Source organism: Dasypus novemcinctus, chromosome 30 (genome assembly GCF_030445035.2).
Source record: "Dasypus novemcinctus isolate mDasNov1 chromosome 30, mDasNov1.1.hap2, whole genome shotgun sequence".
NCBI classification, from domain to species: Eukaryota; Metazoa; Chordata; class Mammalia; order Cingulata; family Dasypodidae; genus Dasypus; species Dasypus novemcinctus.
Genome location: NC_080702.1, coordinates 32,532,861 through 32,552,074, shown reverse-complemented (window position 1 = coordinate 32,552,074; position 19,214 = coordinate 32,532,861). Strand labels below are relative to the sequence as shown.

At 35.3% G+C, this 19,214-nt stretch overlaps 1 pseudogene; it reads left to right on the top strand.

Annotated features, from left to right (window-relative positions):
- The first annotated feature begins 333 nt into the window (after positions 1 to 333).
- LOC131276753 (vomeronasal type-2 receptor 116-like) overlaps positions 334 to 19,214 on the top strand; it is a 31,901-nt pseudogene continuing 13,020 nt past the window's right edge.

Genomic DNA, 19,214 nt, shown 5'->3' with positions numbered 1-19,214 from the left:
TTAGAGATCTATTGTTTCAAGTGATAGCCTCCTTTCTTCAGACAAGTGTACAGTTCTAAAACATTTCAAAGCATTTCTACATAGTCTCACAGAGAGAGAGAGATATTTGGAAAAGCAGAAGAACCTGGACAGAATGTAAATTTATTTTGGCCATTAAAACCCTAGGGAGGAAACTTTACTGCATTTATTTTGATCATGCTCTGCATCCTGTTTACCTCCCCACTTCCAGGCAGTCATGTGCACTGCAATCAAATAAGAATGTGGCTTATAAATAGAAGGTGTGGACTCACTGGAAAGGGGCAAGCCATACCTGCTTTCCAGCTTTCTGCCAAAATGGGCATAAAGAACTTACTCAAATTTGGTGCCCCTCCTGGGAACCCAGCCACCCTGTCTGGGGCCAGCCCCAGCAAACTCAGGTGAATGGTGTGGAAATGGACAGCCCCCAAGCCCGAGAAAAGAGGCAGACCAGAGACAAGACAGCAGAGCATACGCAAACATCCAGACTCTGCAGGTTTGCCTTATAATCAATTCACCCCCTTTCCAATGGCAAGGGAGGGTTCCAGCTCAAACAAATTCCACCACTTTTTGTAACCACACATTGAGATGACACATACAGAAGCAAAAAGGTCATTAATCTGACCCACAAGGTCTATATTTATCTTTTTCAGCACAGCTGCCCCCAGAGCCACAAACCTTAGAGAGAACACTTAACATAAACATCTGATATAAAGTAAATTCATTTGCAATTCAGCACCATAACAAAAGATGCCAGCTAGACCTATTTCACTGTTTAACTTTACACCCAGTCTAAGCTTCACTAGAAAAGGTGAATCATTTTCCCTAACCAAGTTTTTCAAAATCCAGACCAATTTCCAGGACCTTAGGACTCAAAACTATAAACAACCTTTCCCATGATAATCAAGCCTCCACTCTTTCAGCAGAGATAAGACAGTACTAGAGTCAAACATGCAGTTAGACAAAACAAAATCATCAGGCTTTTTCCCTTTTTTCAGACCTAAAGAGAACTGCTTCCCCTCAGATTTCTGGAGGTACTAGGGTCCTTTCTTGGGAGGTGATCAGGATCCCTCTACAGCAATTAAAGCTATGTTTTTTCCCAACTATGCTCCCCTGGGGTCTCTTACCTTATGCCAAATCCAGAGTTCTTTTATTTCCCCAGAATTTTCCTCCAGACTTTCCATTGCCCTCAATTTTCATCAGGAAGACTCTGCTGGAGCCCACATATTTTCTGAATTAAATTTAACCCAGGAGCAGCCTGATGACTGGGGTTCACCCAAGTCCTCCCTGCTTCCTCTGGGATCCGGAAGGGGCAGCAAAATGCTACCGTCTCTTGTCTTCATTTCCAATCCTGGATGAGCCACCGAAAATATTGTAGAAGATGACAGAGTTTCAATCATTTGCATATAGAAGGGCCAGTATTCAGAAATGATTTTGTGAAGGAAAAAACAATTTATTGGTGGCCAGCCGGACTCTGGAGCTTTCTGTTTCAAACACGAACCCCAAACAAAATTTTGAGTTCCTTTTATACAGAGGAAGGACCAAACCATTCTTTGTTTCAGTGCTCAATACGCTTGAATTAGCATATATCTTACACATCCTAGGCAAGCTTTTCACATGGGCTTTATACATTCTAGATAAGCTTTTAGCACATTTGGTTTGCATTTTCCTGGAATATTTAAAGTTTATAGAGTTTGCGTTGTTAAACTGTTTTCCAGGACTGGAGTCGTTGCCATGGTCACCAAGGGCAGGGCTGCAGCCTCTTACTGTCCCACACGCACAGGTTGAAACACATACAGCTTAGGTTATCTACAGAAGAGAAGAATAGCCTCCCACCCAAAGCCCCCATCAATTGTACTTTTGCTTTGATGTGGGAAAATGTTGACTTTGAGGAAGTCCTGATATTGATGTTCTGTCTTTGTTATTTCTGTTGGTGCTGTGTGTTCAGCTACATCTGATCTCATTGGTGTTTTGGAAAATTGGTCTGAATTTGGAGGAGACCCCCTTAAGAAAAAAGAAATGCTATTCTATTTCCACATTGACTGGCCACAGTATAAAAAATGGTGTAAATAACCTATTAATGAGTCTTTAAATTTCAATAATGTCTTTCAATTGATTTCTTTTTGTAAAATAAATCACCACTGGAATTAGTTTAACTGCTGAAGAAGCAGAAAATCTTAGCAACATTGTTGTTCTCAGTTTTGTTTCCATGTAAATTCTACTGGGATCTTGAAAGATAAGTTAATAATATCCATGTGTTTAAAGTTTAGTAACTTTTGAATTAGACAACTCTATGAACATAAAAGAAGGGGATAAAATTAAAAAAAAATGCTAGCTGCTTTTTTAAGCCTGCATTTTCACTGTGACTTAGCACTGAAAATGTGGCTCAAGAAAATTGTTTCAGAGTGTGTCCTTATAAATGATTCTTAATACAGCTCTATAATATACTGAAAAATAGTAAACTAAAGATCCCTATAAGCTATCAATATACAAGTAGTATTTAAAATGAAGAAAAGTTATGTTTCCATATAACTAAATTGAATCACTATTCTGACCATTTTTCTTAGTGTTGATGATAATTGCATACTTAAAAGAGAATTGCTTGGAGAGAGTTTCGAAATCTTTAGATCAAGTAGTATAGTGATGCAAAAGTAAAATTTGTTTTTTCTCTGTTAAAATGACAAAGTTGCTTAAATTATTAGTATAGATTAGTAATATATCATTGAGTTTTTCTCCTGAATAAGCAGTAAACAAAGGTGAAAGACTGTTTTGTCAAAAAGAGCTTCTTGTTCTTTGAATTTATCGTGTCCTTGGTTTAAGGGAAAATATTCCTCTCACTTTAAAAACAAAAGTGTCTAAACCACAACTTTTAACCTTTTGCTTTCTCAAAGGCAATTCCTGAAAATTATCTTTTTATTTCAAATGATTTCAAAAAATATATTCTATCACCTTATAAAATGTAAAGTACAAAATTAGTTAAGTTCAATGGAAATGTTATAAAATACCTAGGTAAAGATTAGAAAGTGTGTAAAAATTTTAACAGTTGGACTTCAGTGTCATTAGACTCTCTTGTTCATTTAATCCAGGCCCCTACTACTGTGTATGGTGCCTCTCAATCATTATTAGCTAGTTTGACCTCTATGACCCCTAAAATAATAAAGGTATCTGTCACAACTCCTGGACGTTCTCTTGGAGAACATGGAAATGTGTTTCTCCTTCATATATCGTTGGCTCTGCCAACTGCAGATGGCATGGCAATACCTCCATACTGGCTCTCCTTCATATCATGGAGATGCTATGCACCAAGTCTGTGGAATTTATGTGCATGCACATTGCAAGATTTCTGAAAAATATTTCCAAATTATCTTCAAAAATATTTACTTTATTTATATCATTTTAGTTACTATATACATTATAGTTTCTAATGAACTATAGTAACAATTTCCACATCCTTTCTCTATGAGAGGTTATTATTTTCATTTTCATTTGAAAATGGATAGGGAGTGCATTGATTGGAGGCTTGATGTGTTTTATATGGGCTAGTGTGGAGGACTGAATCATGACCCCCAAAAAGGCATGTTCAGCTCATGGGTGTGTGAACCCAGTTGTAAATAGAGTCTTTTAAAAAGCTTTTAGGTAAGCTGTCCCCAAATTGAATGAGGATAGGCATTAATTCAAAATTGGACACCAAGAGTAAGCCATTGGGGCCAGCGAAATAAAGGAAATCAGTATAACACAGGGGAGAGATTAGATTCCAATGCATTTTTTTGCATTGTACTGATTTTTTTTGACTGTACAAAACAGCACATATTGGACATTATTAAGTGAAAAACATCAGGCTTAAATTTTGGACATATCTCCTCCATTATTTCCTCTAATTTGGATTTTTTTGTTGTTCAATGTATTCTCTCTTTCTGAAACATCTTTAGTGATTGGAATCATTCAAGATTATCTCAATAACACTCATTTCCTTTGGTATTGTTCACTGTTTTCTCATTCTTTTCTGCGTTCTTGGTAAATTCTACAGTTTTTTGTCCAATTCCAGTCTTTTGATGACTATGTTCACGTCTGGTCTAAGTATTTGTTCCAAATATTTAAATTGTATAATTCATTTCAACTAGTTTATACATTGTTTTAATGAATTATAATTTTTCTTTTTCTTATCTTTCTGTTCTTGATTACTATATATCAATTTATTCCATATTATTTCTTAATACGCATAATATTTCTTGCTTCTTTGAAGGACTTAAATATACTTGATGTAAGTTCATTTTGAGATTTACCTAGTAGTTCTATTTTTTCCTGAATGAATTCATCTCCCATTTTTGAAGGCTGAGCAGTCTCAATTAGTAATATTTTCTCTCATATCTTTGGATGAATCATAGGGATTTTCTCTCTCCTTCCATGACTCACTCCTGCCTACTTCTACCCACACACGGGAACCTCTACCTAAGAAGAAGAATTTCCATAAATGCTCAAGAATAATTTTTTAAACTCTGATTTCTCACACTTAGGTGCCACAGAAGTGCCTTGGAAAGATAGTTGTTCAAAGCAGGGAAGTAAGAGAGGTGAGCTGCCCATCTCTGTAAGCAGTACATCACCTCATGGCTGTCTTGCACAAGATGGCACAATCAAGAGAGATGATGTCGTGCTGACTATCAATGCTAGAGACTTCACCAATTTAAATCACGGTGTGGTGGTAGCTATGCTGAAAACCAGTGCTGCTTCCCCAGCTTATGCCCTTAAAACACTGGAGGTCCAATTTTAGAGGAGCCAGTACAAGCCATGAAAGTGCACCAAGTGCATTCAGTGAGAATGAGTATCCTGCCAGCTGGTCCCCATCATGGGTCACATGGTTGGCCTTCCAAGAGCCCTGCATGGCTGCCATGATCTAGATTTAAGAAGAAGCTATTTGGGAAGTTGGTGGACATGAGGAGAGCCACATCAATCAGCATTTTTTCATTCAAACTATCATCCTGGAAACTTCTGCTTATTATGATGGAAGACTAAAATGTGTAGACAATACAGTGGTGGTGAATGGCCTATCTGACATTGGAATGAGCCATTCCACATTAATCTCCATCCTGAGGGAGCAGAGGAACAAAGTCATGTTGACCATTTGTTAGCCTGGAAGCTGCATGTATATTTTTGAAAAGTTAATATATTTTTTATTTATTTTTAAAAGATAGAAATAGCACACAAAATGTTACTAAAAATGTAGGAAATTCTCATATGCCCCACTCTCCTCAGCCCTCACTTTCTTGAAATTAGTTTTGAATCAAGCACCTTTTCTAGTGAAAAGATGAATTTGTAAAGTAATTATAGTTTAGTGCTGAAGATGGTTAAAGCATTTATTTGAATAGTCCTGCAGCATTAAAAATTATTTGCCAAAGGAATGTTTCATTATGAAGAAAAATTCTGAAGCAGTTTTTGCTAAATATTGTTTTTGGAGTATGTATTTTTATTATCAGCCACATTGACTGGAAATATTTTTGTGACTTATGGAATTAAAATGGATGAAGATAAAACCATACTGCTATTAGATATACACTCGTAAATATATATCAAAGGTTATTAAGAGAAGGAGATCATTTATCTTATTTTCATAAAAGTCTTAAATGTTTTAGAAGCCCTTGTTTTCCCATTATTTCTTTAATTCTGAACTTAATTATTTCAAGTAAATTATTGAAAAGTTATTATTTTAATCTGAAACCATAGATATTTGATGTTACCTTACAATCAACTCTTGGTCACTAGACTATTTCATATTTTGAAATATTTTTGAAAGATGAGCACCTATACATATATATATATTTTTGGTCCTTTACTCAATATGGTTTTCCTTTGAAATAGCATAAATAAATGAATTGCAAAAAGTATCATTTCCTTATTAATATTATGCATACTTGAAAAAAGTTTCATTTAGAAACCTAGTAGAGAATGTAAGCTAATTTACAAATGACCTCTGGAATAAATGGTATTGATAATCAAAGAATATATTTCAAAACACTATATCTGTTGTGCAACACAGCCACTTTATTTTCCAACTTAGTAATTTCCTTACTATGGTTTAGTATATCTACATGGCACTGATGATTTCAGTAAGTTTTATAATAATTTTTAAAAAAAAACATATCTCTTTTGAATAAACAAGAAATTGCATTTATAATGATTCCTGATAATTTCAGCACCTTTGCTACACTCTATGGTCAACATATAACCAGGACACAGTGAAATGTCCTCTACATTACAGTATGGTTATTAGATGATTGCTTTTGAAATAATTTGATGTTGGAATGCTTTGATATTTTAATTGACATGGAACAAGTTTTTTCCTGTTCTGCAGAGAGAATTTTGTAACCTACTTTGCTATTTTTCAAAACATTTTATAAGAGTACATCTTTTTTATTGGGGAGTAGCCATACATCAACAAATATCATAATTATTAGTCTGTTATATGTGAAAGACTCACATTGAGCCCTGGGGTATAATGAGCATTTTTGGAGGAAAATGTTTTCAATGTTATTTTTTTGTATACTTGTTTTATTAAAGTTAATAGATCAGAAAGAATCCTACATTTAAAAACATAAAAAACATAAGAGGTCCCCATGTAACCCACTTCTGACCACTCCACCCCATCATTTTCATAAATTGTAATTTTTTTGGATATATACGGAAGCCGTGGAATGAGTTTAAGGCACAGGTTTTCTTACAGAGGATTTTTGATACTGGTCGGAACGATGTTTGGTGATGAAAACTTTTTCATAACTTATTGAAACTATGAAAACACTTGGATTTTCTCATTTTAGGGTCTCTAGTTAAATATTTTGATTGTTCTGTGTCTTCCTTGAATTATTTCAGTGTTTTTCAGATGTGTTTAAATAATTTTGTTATAATCATTCTGGATGGAAACACAAGACATATTTTCCAATTAAAAAACAACAACAAAGGAAAAACCTTCTCCTAAATCATACCAGATTCAGGACATCTCAAGACTTCTGTCTTCCTCTCAAGTTCTGAGAGTTATCCCCTCTCAGACCAAATGAATTTGGCCATAAGCATAAAATATTTTACACAGTCCCATGTTAAAGCAGGAGTTTCAACCCCTCATTCCACATGCTTCCACAGACTCCTAGTTTAGCATATGTAAAAACAAAGGAAACATTTCTTTTTGGAATGTAGATGATTCAAAGTCTCAGGCAACAATCCAAGCATTAAAAAGAAAAAAAAAATCTGTTTCATAGAATATCTTACTTGCTTCATCATGAACTGGTTAAGGAGACATTGTTCCTTGTAATATGTGAGGAAGGACCCATTGTGCATGACTACATTTACCTTTTTTAAGTATATTGAATTTTAAATATAGATGTTCAATGAAAAATATAGAGGATTCCCACATGCCTCAGTCCCTTCCCCTCCCACACTTTCCAACAATAACAACATTCTTCCTTAGTGTGGAACATTTGTTACAACTGATGGACTCACATTGAAGCACTATAGTTAAGTGTGGATTATCATTTACATTGTATTTTACATTCTGTCCCACACAATACATTATTATGAGAAAATATATAATGGCTTGTATCCATCCCTGCAATGTCATTCAGGACAATTCCAAAGTCCAAAAAATGCCCTATATTACACATGTCTTTCCCTTTTCCTCCCCCTCAGAACTTCCAGTGACCATTGTCTTCACCTCAATAATAAAATACCTAACATTGCTGGAATAACACTAAGAATGTACTAGAATAACCATAAAGCTTCCATAGTCCACCTTTCATTCCCTGATCCTGAGGATGCTGGGATGGCGATGCTCATCCCACCTCTAAATGAGGAGTCTTAGATCCCATGGAGCTGATGGATGGGACTAACTGGCTTGCAGTCGCAGTTTCTCTCGTTCCTTGAGGTGGATGTGGTCCATCATCATCTCCTTGATACATGTCCTGGGTGTGTCCAATGAAATGGAGAATAGGTGCTAGAACTCTGTTGAGATTTAGGGCCCAACTGGCACATGGACACATCAAACATTTAAGTCTTACCAAGGCTAGTACTAAGTAGAGGTTCAACTAGAATGTGCAGAAGAACAGTGTGTAGGGAAACCACAAATGAGTCTAACTCTGTCACAGAGTCCAAAGTAGGGCTCATTGGCAGGGTGTGAAATACAGTTACAACTTGAGAGCTCTTTCTGCCAATTTGAATCACTTGCATCACCTATATCCCAATAAACTTCAGCATAATATTCATTGTCACATGAAATTGTCTCAAAACCCTCAAATATGGTAATGAACTTACCAATATATATGACTTCAACAAAACCACAGTGGAGCATGTTTATGTACAAACTTCACTATTACCTGGAAGAGAGAGTAAAAAGCCCCTGTTGTCTGTTTCAGTTGTCTCTTTGTTCCTGGTGTTATAGGATCTCTGCCTTCAACAGCCTCAAGGATCATTAACTGGCCCACAATCAGAGGAGGTACACCTGACGTGGTATTCCCAAAACATAGAACTTCCTGCCCTGACCATTGATTAACTTGTAAGTGTATGTGCCTGTGAGATGGGCACAACTTTAATTTCCCTTCTGAGTTAGTGGCCATAAGCCCTTTACTTTTTATCCAGGGTAATAAAAAATCCATGTGTTGCCTGTGACTTAGATGTTTGATATGGTGGAGAGTATATGGGCTATTAAAGTGACTGTTCTCTGCTTTGGGGTGACAAAAAAATAAGTGTTTCCAACATAGCTTTGTGTTCCTATAGAGGTGCAGTTATTAGGGAAAACTATCTGTTGATGGAGAAATGGATCAGTGAAACCTGCTGATCTATGGTTTAAACACATTTTACAGGGGCTGAGGAGTAGATAAGTGTGTCAAATTTTAGGAATTCAAAATGTAATTTTATTTTCACATTAATCTTATGCTATTGATTTGTAATTTCTGAATATTACATGACTGCTGCTTCCCAGGCTTGGGCACATTGGATTGTGAGTGTTTCTAGTCACAGGAATGGTATGCAGGCCGGCATGCACCTTAGGAGGCATGCTGTTTGCCTAATATCAGACATAGCTGTGTGAGGTTGTCCATCTCGCTATTGGACCATGATTCCAGGATGTCCTTTGATAAAGCATGACTGGCATGAGCCCCTATTAACAGAACACCCTTCTGATGCAATAAACACCAGTTTTTTTAACAAGGGATGGCACTCAGTCTGCCTGGAGAGGAGGTGGTCTGTGGGGCATTGCTATCCCTGGACTGGGGTGAAATCATAGCTCCGAGGGGTTGCTGAGGATAATCCAAAACATATTTTCCAAGTCGTGTTTTTCACCTGGGCACAGAGCCTCAGCTGCAGAGCTCCAGGGCAAAAAGTGTTACAGGTCCCCCTATTGTCTAGAGAATTTGGAAAAGCTTAGCAAAAAAGAGGCCATAACAGCCCTTAGATTTGACTTTCCAGGTCATAACAACAATATATACACCCAGATACATCTGCAATAAGTCTGCAGGTTCCATTTCAGCTCTGAATGCCCCTTACCTGGCATACAATTAAAGCATTGGCTAAATCGGGGAGCTACTTAAAGATGTACCTATTGATTTTCATTGTCCTCCTCCTGCAACTTCCCCTTTCTGCATGGAAGTTAACGGATCCCTCCTGCTTCCACAGAATGAAACCCAGTGTATTTAAGGATGGCGACCTGGTCATTGTGGGGTTTTTCCCAATTTATATATTTCTAACGGAAGAAAGGATGGCCCAGCCTATCAAGGAACTCTATGTTCAGCAGTGAGTGCCATTGTCATTTATTTTCTGCTTCATTCTTATGTTGAGTGATGTGTAGATAATTTACAGATGGCTAGACCAACATAATCCACGTTATAGTCCTTGCCTTTCCACCTGCTCTTCTACATCTTAGATTGTCCATAATCTTCTGTTTTGTTTTTTTTTCTTTCAAAGCAAAGTGAAAATGTTGCATTTTTCTTCATTTTAGTTCCCATGACTTTCTCTTTTCCATTTCTGGAACATAAGGGCTTCATCCTACTCCATCAAACTCCTCTCTCCTTGCCTCTCTTCTGACCTCAGTTTCCACAAACGGTGGATGAAATGATAATCCTTAGAAACACAATCCACTGTCATTAGGGCTTTTCTAAGAGGTTCTAGAAAAATGTCTGTTACCCAAATTAGGGGTCTGCTAATGCTTCTTTCCCCATAGTTATAATTGCTAATATTCCTACAAAGATGCCACAAATATCTGGGGTCCACTTGCATGTGCAGATTTCTTACTGTAGAGAGCTGGTTGTTCTTTGAAATATCTTTCTATCAAAGCCTGCCAGGTGTCCTCCCTGCCTCCTAAAGCTGCCAACCAGGCCACGATTAAAAGATGAAGGGTCTGTGAGTCATTTTCATCTCCAGGATGATTCTGATTTATTTTTGTATTTAAACTAACTGCATTTTTAGATTTATGTGAATGCCATTTCTATAGCCAATGTTCTAGTAATGAATTGATAAATTAAATCTGCAGGAATATAGGTTTCAAAAAATTCTTTAAAAATGTTTTTGATGGGCTTCCAGCAAATAGATGCTGCTTGAGTGAAATAGGGTGTTTTATTAAAGAAAATGATGCCTTAATACTTTTTAGAATGTGCCAGACACATATGTTTTACAAGAAGCTGCAAACATTTGTGACTGCTGTTGGCACGGTTCAGAAATTTCTGTAGAAAGAGTTTGCAACTATGTTTTCTTACTTTTCATTTCTAGTTGTTTTTCTGATTATCTCTTTGATTCTTTGACAAACCTCCAGTGATTCATTGCTCATTTCCTTTCTGTAATTTTCCAAAATTGCTGTGAATCTCTGTAATATACACACAGCTCATTCTGATGGGCACTGCTGACTGTTCTCCAGTGTCAGGGCTGCACGAGTTGAGGGTGGTTGATTCACGGCATTCTGGCTTGAATCTCCTAAGGAAGAAGGCAAGTTGAACTCATGTCCCAGCTTGCATGAAGCACCCTGTAAGGTGGAGGGGAAGAGTTTGTGCATTGTCAGAGAAGGAGATATTAAATGCTTTTCTTCGTATATTCTGCTGTTCTCTCAAACTGCCGAAGGGAAATGTGCACTTGGTGGATTTCATTGTTGTAGAGTAGAAACCCAGAGTGACACTTTCTAAAATGCCCTGATAATTAAATAAGGCTTTCTTTTCTGTGGTGACTTATCCACTAGGTTCAGAAGGTGCAGTGCCCAGTGCTGACCACACTGGGGGTCAAGAAATGTTTTAATATCCTTTTAAATCTGAAGAAAAAATAAATGTTTTGTCAAGGAAATTGTTTTAATATATAATTTTAATGAATTTGTCTTTAAAATAACTCAGTCATAAAAAGTAAAATCTATATAATAATGTCTCAGACCATGGAAGTTGTAATGAAATCCTGAAAATATTCTTTATTTTTCTGTGCTAAAAATTTGTATATAAGGTTGAGATCATTCTTTCCCCATTCCCCTTAAATGTGACTTGCATATAAAAGATACCATGAAGAAAAATACATGGTTCCAAAATACAATTTGTATGCCTACATATATTAAAGTCTTAGGGCTAAAATGACTTTTATCCAGTAAAAATTTTGTGTTTTTATTGGGTTCTAATATTTTATTACTATAATTGTGTACATAATTAATATAGTAATACATCTTTGTATTATGAAAGCAACTGACAGAATTTTTGGGGTTAATTGGTTGAGTGCCAATTGGTGTGTTTTAAATGTTTTATAAGCATATTATAAAAGAATCCTCCAGAAATATACTAATTGATACTTTCAGTAGCTATAAAGGAAAACATCACTTTCCTTGTATTGTTTTTGAACATGCTTGAATGACTTAATGTTTGATAATGGTATCCTGTTGATCACATTTGCATTTTTTAAAATAAGTGTTGGATTAATATTTTCTTGGTTAATTGGTTTTAGAATATATTGTTCGGTGACTGAAGCTTTGGTTATTTTTTCTGCTCATGTATATAACTTTTCACTTTTTACAAAGGTTTTAGATATTGAAAATATAAAGTATGTGGTTACAAATATTCATTTTAGGGCTGTGGATGGAGATCAATGGTTGAGCATCTGCTTCCCATGTACAAGTTCCTGGGTTCAATCGCTTGGACCTCCAAAATATTTTTTTTATCCTGTTGTTCTTTTAAAAAAAAATAGTTTTGATTGTGGCATATTTAAATCAAAAACAAAATGAAACTTCAGTTAAGTAAAATCCAATCATCTTTTCTCCTATTCTGTCTGCCTTTTTGGCCATGCCACTCCAATCTGTAGGTTTATTAAAAAGGTGCTAATTCCAGTAGTTTGTTTTATTTTTGAAATAAGAAAAGTGTATACCTCTCAGATGAAGTAGATTACTTCAATTTTATATTCCAAAATTATTTTCTTTCTCCACTAATTAAACCCATTCATTTTCCCCTTTCTAGTTTTTCAAGAGCACCTGGATGATGCATGAAACATTCCCTTAGACACAAATCCTTTCTCTATTTTCTATTATTTCCTAGAGATACAACAATATCTTCCTGTGTCATTACCACACTCTTTAAAATATTGTGGCTAATTAAAAATTGCAGTTATTGCTTTTGGTAAATCAAATTCTGCTTTTAGTGTTCTCAATTATTTTCCCTAATTTCCTGAACTTCTCATGCTTCCAGGAAACTTCTAAAATTGTTTTAACAGGACGTTTAATATAGCTCCCTGAATTTTTATAATTTTTTATCAACTTACATGCAAACTCCAAAGTTTCCATTTTAAGCACTGTCAAGTCTACAATTCAGTGGAATCAATGGCATTCACAATGTTGGGATACCGTCAGCAGCATCCCTTACCCCAAACTTTCATCATCTCTAACAGAAAATACTTGCCCAATTAGAAACAAATTCCCCTTCCCTCATCTGCTGGGCCCTGGTAACTTATCTACTGTGTTAGCTTTATTTAAGAAATCAATTTTTGACACATATTAATAAAGCATAAATTTATTCAAAGTGTACACTTGTATACTCACATAGTTGTGCATATATCACTTCAATAATTATGAGAGCATTTTCATTATTCTAGGAATATTAATAATAACAAAAAGCAAAAACAGGAAAACTCATCACTGCTCAATCTTTCTATGCTTCTTCTACTGTATCTAGCTGCTATACTCTTTTTATTTAGTTCATTGGAATTTATATTTTGTAGAAATGGTTTTAAACATGCAATATCACCCATATTCATATTTCTCATGAGGTTTTATTATGTTATATAACCCAATGTTAATTTTTTTAGTTATCCTTCTAGTAATGTACATGTACTTAGATTTTACTTTTCATCCTTAATCATATCCATATAAAAGCTCTGTGCTAGTTACTAACACTATGATGTGCTTTTTCCACTACTATTCCTTTCCAAAGATTTACAAGCAACTTTTTAACAATTCAGCAATTTGTTAAAAACTGTCCATTCCCTACCCTCATTCTATTTTCTAATTATTAACTCCATGATTGTATACAACATATTTAGTTCATAATAACACCATCATACAATATTTATCCTGTGTTAACTTTTATAGAAATTTTGTAGATTTGTTTGTACCTTTGCAATATTGTTTTCAATGTTTTTATATTCCTTGATAAGAGATTTATAATCTTATCCACAGGAGATGCAGTAATGTCTAAATCTATTGCTATCATATATATCTTCCCAAAAAGCTTCTATAAGCTCTTGGTATATATTGAAAAACCATTGACTTTTATCTATTTGTTTGAGTACCACCTTATGAAGTACATTACCTTATCACATTCATTACTGGAGTTCCTATGTGAACAACCTTATCCACAGCAAAATACTGTGACTCATTACTCTTTCCATTGTTTTTTACCTGTTATTTTATTGCATTATCTAACTGACTAGAAATCCAACAAGGTAATAATTCTGGCACCTACAGAACTTATATATATTCTTGATTTTAAAATGAGTGCTTTTTGTGCAAGGAATCTTTAGCAATATTCATCCAACTATACATGAGGAAAATGACACTCATAAGTAAATTTCGCTAATAGTGAGGATTCATTCAGACTGCAAGGAGAGATTATGGAATGTGGAGATGAGTCCCTGGGTGGGGGTGATTCAAGCATCCCTGACTTTCACCTACTTTCAATTGATTCACTGTCTCTGATTTAAGCAAAGTCTATATTCTAATGTTAAGAGGGTTTGTGTTTTTAAGCATATTCAGTAACAACTCTTCTCCTAAAATAATATGTTCAGTTAGAAGTTGTTCAATTTTCTTAAATTATTTCTTTCTTTTTCAGTATTGTGAAAGCATTTCTCACTAGGTAATTCAATTTATTTTCATAAAACCTGTACCATGCGTTTTCCATATTTTTATTTACAAGACATTTGGGGGGGAAAGGAAAATATGAAAGGCAACATATGGAATTAGAGGTAAAGGCTCCCAAGGAAGATAAGAATCAAAATAAATCAGAGGTAGATATATTTATATCAGACAAAATGGATAAGGATCAAATGCATCATTAAGAATCAAATGGCAAATTCATAATGACAAAAACACTCAAATCATTGAAATTGTATAGTTGTTGTTTTATATTAATGAAGATATAAAACCCTAAGATGAATAAAGCAAAAAAGAAACAAGAAAATATAAAATAAGTTATCATAGTGGAAATTTTCAACATTTATCTCTCAAACAAATGATACATATATCTAAGAAATACAAATTCTATTTGATAATAGAATAACAAGTTTGATTTATTGAGCACATTTGGATACCTGTGTGCTACTACTGAAAAATATCCATTCTTGTCAAACATACAGGGTGCAGTAAGCTACAGTTAGTCATATTTTAATCAAACCTGAACAAAAGGGCTTTTGAAAGAAATACAAGATATTTTTATTTTTCTTGCAATTTCAGATAAAAGTAATAAAAATGAAAGGTATTTCCTTTGGTCTGGATGATGATTTCCTAATAAATAAATGGGAACTTACTACAAGCTGCAGAAAAGATGAAAAGAATAAGGATTATTTGGAAAAAAATCTTGATTAATTATTAATAATAGGATTTTATTTTTTTAGTTAGCAAACAGATGATAGACTTTTTAGAATTTATGATGCTGTTGGTCTTAGACCCTAAAGTTTTTCCTCTCCTATTAGGTAAACGTAATATTCAATTCCTTCTCCATCATTTTTTTTCCCCCAAATCTTCCTACCTTGCCTGATTCCTCCTTCACTGGGTCTCTGAGACTCTTCATAGTTCATTGATTTTTGATGAGGAAAGATCCAAAATTTGGTGGGGTAAATGTTTAGGCTAATTGACTGTCAGTCTTCTGTGGGTCACTCTGTCTGTCCCATCCACTTCTGCCTGTTTTGTGGATCTGATCTGTCAAGGAGATTCACACTGTAGTTGGAATTAATCCCTCTTCAAACTCATGACAATATTGCTGACATTCTACAAACCATTTAATGATATATTAATATGAAAAAAGGATTTTGGTTCCAGAATTAAAGAACAAATCCTACCATGAAGGTGGTCTGCTTTTCCACTCATTACATTTTCCATTGTCGCTACTCCCAACTTTCCCCACATAGGTTGAATTTCAGTTAGGGCTTTATAGAAATTTTTAGGTTTTAGCATTAGCTAAAATTCTGCAAATTCAGAAGACTGAGTCTAGATTGAATTCAGTGTGTTTTCCTCCTTAATTTGGTCATTGAATTGGATTAGTAGATAATCATGATTTGTGTCTTTTGCCTACATATCCCTGTGCCCACCACAAAGGTTTCTAACCAAGAACTACCAGTATGTTCTGGACATGCTTTTTGCCATCGAAGAGATCAACAGGAACCCCAATCTATTACCCAATATTTCCCTGGGATTTGATATCTACAATGCCATGCACAGTGAACAGAGGACTTTGGAAAGTCCCATCATTTGGCAATCTGTGCTGGACAAGTACAACCCTAATTACAACTGTAGGAAAAAAAGCAAGTCGGTAGCAGCCCTTACAGGAATAACATGGGCACTTTCCGTTCAGGTTGGGACACTGCTGGAACTCTACAAAATTCCACAGTTAAACCTGGGTGGAGTGGGGGGAGAATAAATCAAGTATCCTTTGTTGCAATTTTCAGGAAACTTAAAAGGAAAGTTCAAATACGGAAGCATGTTTATACATCTCTGAAAGGGTGTGACCATTATACAGAGAGTTGGTGGGATGTGCACATGACCTTTATATGGAACAGATATAAATGCAAGGGGAGTGAGGGACATGGGGGATTTATGGGAACCTCATATTTTTTGAATGTAACATTTAAAAAAGATAAGGAAGGGGAAAAAAAAACAAAACAGGCAAGGAGGGAAGAGACAAAGTAGTTCCCCAGAACTCAAATACTGATGAATTATTTTCTAGAACTCTCCCAGGAATTAGAAGATGATTAGAAAATAGAAAGTACAAGTCTTTCCTTCTCTGTTTCTAAGAATGCTGAATATTTATTGGGTTTGAGAGGGTAGTTCACCAATTCTCTTCTTCACATGGATTTAATTTCCCCTTACCCCGTAGCTTACCTATGGCTTTTATGATCGTAATCTGAGTGATGATGGCCAGTTTTCATCAATCTACCAGATGGCTCCCAAGGATACCTCTCTGGCCCCTGGCATGGTTTCACTGATGCTGCTTTTCAGCTGGACCTGGGTGGGGCTAGTCATCTCAGAAGACAAGAGAGGTATCCAGTTTCTATGGGACTTGAGAGAAGAGATGGACAGGAATGGAGTCTGTGCAGCCTTTGTGGAAATGATCCGCGTCACTGAGAGATCATATTTCTCATTCCACTGGACGTATCATTTACGTATCAAAGAATCATCAGCGAAAGTGGTTGTCATTTATGGTGACTCTGACTCATTAATGGGTTTGAGTTTTTGTAGATGGAGATTGTTAGTGATAGGGAAAGTCTGGATCACAACCTCAAAATGGGATGTTACCACAAGTGAAGGAGACTTTTTCCTTGACTCATTCCATGGGACCCTCATTTTTTCACAGCACCATGGTGAGATACCGGGTTTCAAAACTTTTATCCAGACTGTTAACCCTGTGAAATACCCAGAAGACTTTCACCTTACTAAATTGTGGGTCATGTCTTTTGATTGCTTGATTTCTGAATCTGACTGTAACACTCTGGAAAATTGTCCTCCCAATGCCTCCTTGGAGTTGATGCCTTGGTGGCAGTTTGACAAGGACATGAATGAAGGAAGTTATAATGCATATAATGCAGTGTATGCTGTAGCTCAGAGCCTTCAGGAAATGCTTCTTCAACAAATAGAAATGCAGTCAGTGGGAAATGGAGATGGGCTTATTGTTGAGCCTTGACAGGTAATGTCTCTTCCATTTGATAGCACGTGTTTTTTAGAACATATCATAAATGTGACTTTCTTAGAGTGCCGTATGTGCTCAAGATTATAGATTAGTCTTTTTTCTCCAAAATCCCAGAATTCACTGTACTTGTTTTAGCGTCTAGGAGGTAAATCTAGTCCTAGGTAGAAATGGTCATCAAAAAGAAAATGCCATTGGCATGGAGGAAATGAGTTTACAATCAAACTCAAAATTTTTGTTACTAAGGACCTCAACATCCTTCCCAAATAATGTTTTAAATAGTAAATATCAAGACATTTTCCACGAGGCACTTAAATGACAACAGGAAATAATTCTTTTTAGACTTCTTAGACAGTGCTTTGTATTATACTTATATTATCACATTTAGTTCTACAACCACTTTAGATATTGATAGCCATGCTTTGCAATATGATACTCTGGGAGAATTCAAAGAGTAAATGAGTATGGTTAGGTATAATCTACATTAAGATTTTCTGCAACCCACATCTATAGATTGTATTATTATCTTGTCTTTGAAGTTTTCTGCACAAGCTGAGTATTATTTTATTGACTTTATGACATGTTAGACCGCCATACATTTTATTTTATTGAAATATTCATACATGAAAATGGAAAAACAGTAAGTGTATAGTAAAAGCTATGAATTTACAAAACAGCCATGCATATCATACATCGGTCCCATACTTCACACCACCACCAACATCTTGCATTGTTTTGAAACTTTTGTTACAAGCTATGCAAGGGTGTCATCAAAATATTACTAATAATTATAGTCCATATCTTATATTTGGTATATTTTCCCCCAAACCTCCACATTATTTTTTATATTTTTTTTATTATAGAGGTTGTGAAGTTACAAAACAATCATACATGTGTTCAGAATTCCCATGCAACATATATTCACCAACACATCACACAGCGGTGGAATATTTAATATGGATTATGAGATAATATAATCAGACTATTATCAATAATTGTTGTCCAGAGTGTACATATGCCAAACTTTTCCATACCTCACCATTATCAACACAGTATATTTTTGGCATTGAGTTGAGAATATTACCGGAATGCTGATAACCACAGTCAAGGGGTCACACTAATTGTATTTCTCCCATGCTTATCCACATTCTCACCACATTGAAATAGTGACACACATCTAGAATAGCTCACAGAAGGACACCCTTACACCTGATCCATCAACCATAATTGTCATCCAGCTCTGGATTCACTGTTATTCAGCCCCTAGATTATTCTCTAGCTTACTTTCATTTGTCTTTTATATCCCTAGACTACCCTTTCAGCCGCAATCCCATTTACAAATCAACTACTATTCATTTTAATATGTCACCATCACATATATCCGTTTCCGAGTTTTAGAGTCAAGTTAATTAAAATTCAATGTACATTAAGCATCAGTAGTCCTTTTCAGTCCGCCTCTCATCTCCTAATAACTTCCACTTAGAATTTATCTCCATGCATTTATTTTTCATATTTAGTTCATATTAATAAGATTATGCAATATTTGTCCTTATTTTCTGCCTTACTTCATGTAGCATAATGTCTTCAAGATTCGTCCATATTTTCATAAGTGTCCCAATTTCATTTCTTCTTACCACAGCATTGTATTCCAGCATATGTATAAACCAGGTTTTTTTGTACCATTCATTGGCTGATGGACACTTGGATCATTTTCACCTTTTGATAATTGTGAATAATGCCACTATGAACATTGCTCTGCAGATGTCTGTGTGTCTCACAATGTTCAGTTCTTCTAGTTATATCCCTAGTAAAGGAATGCTG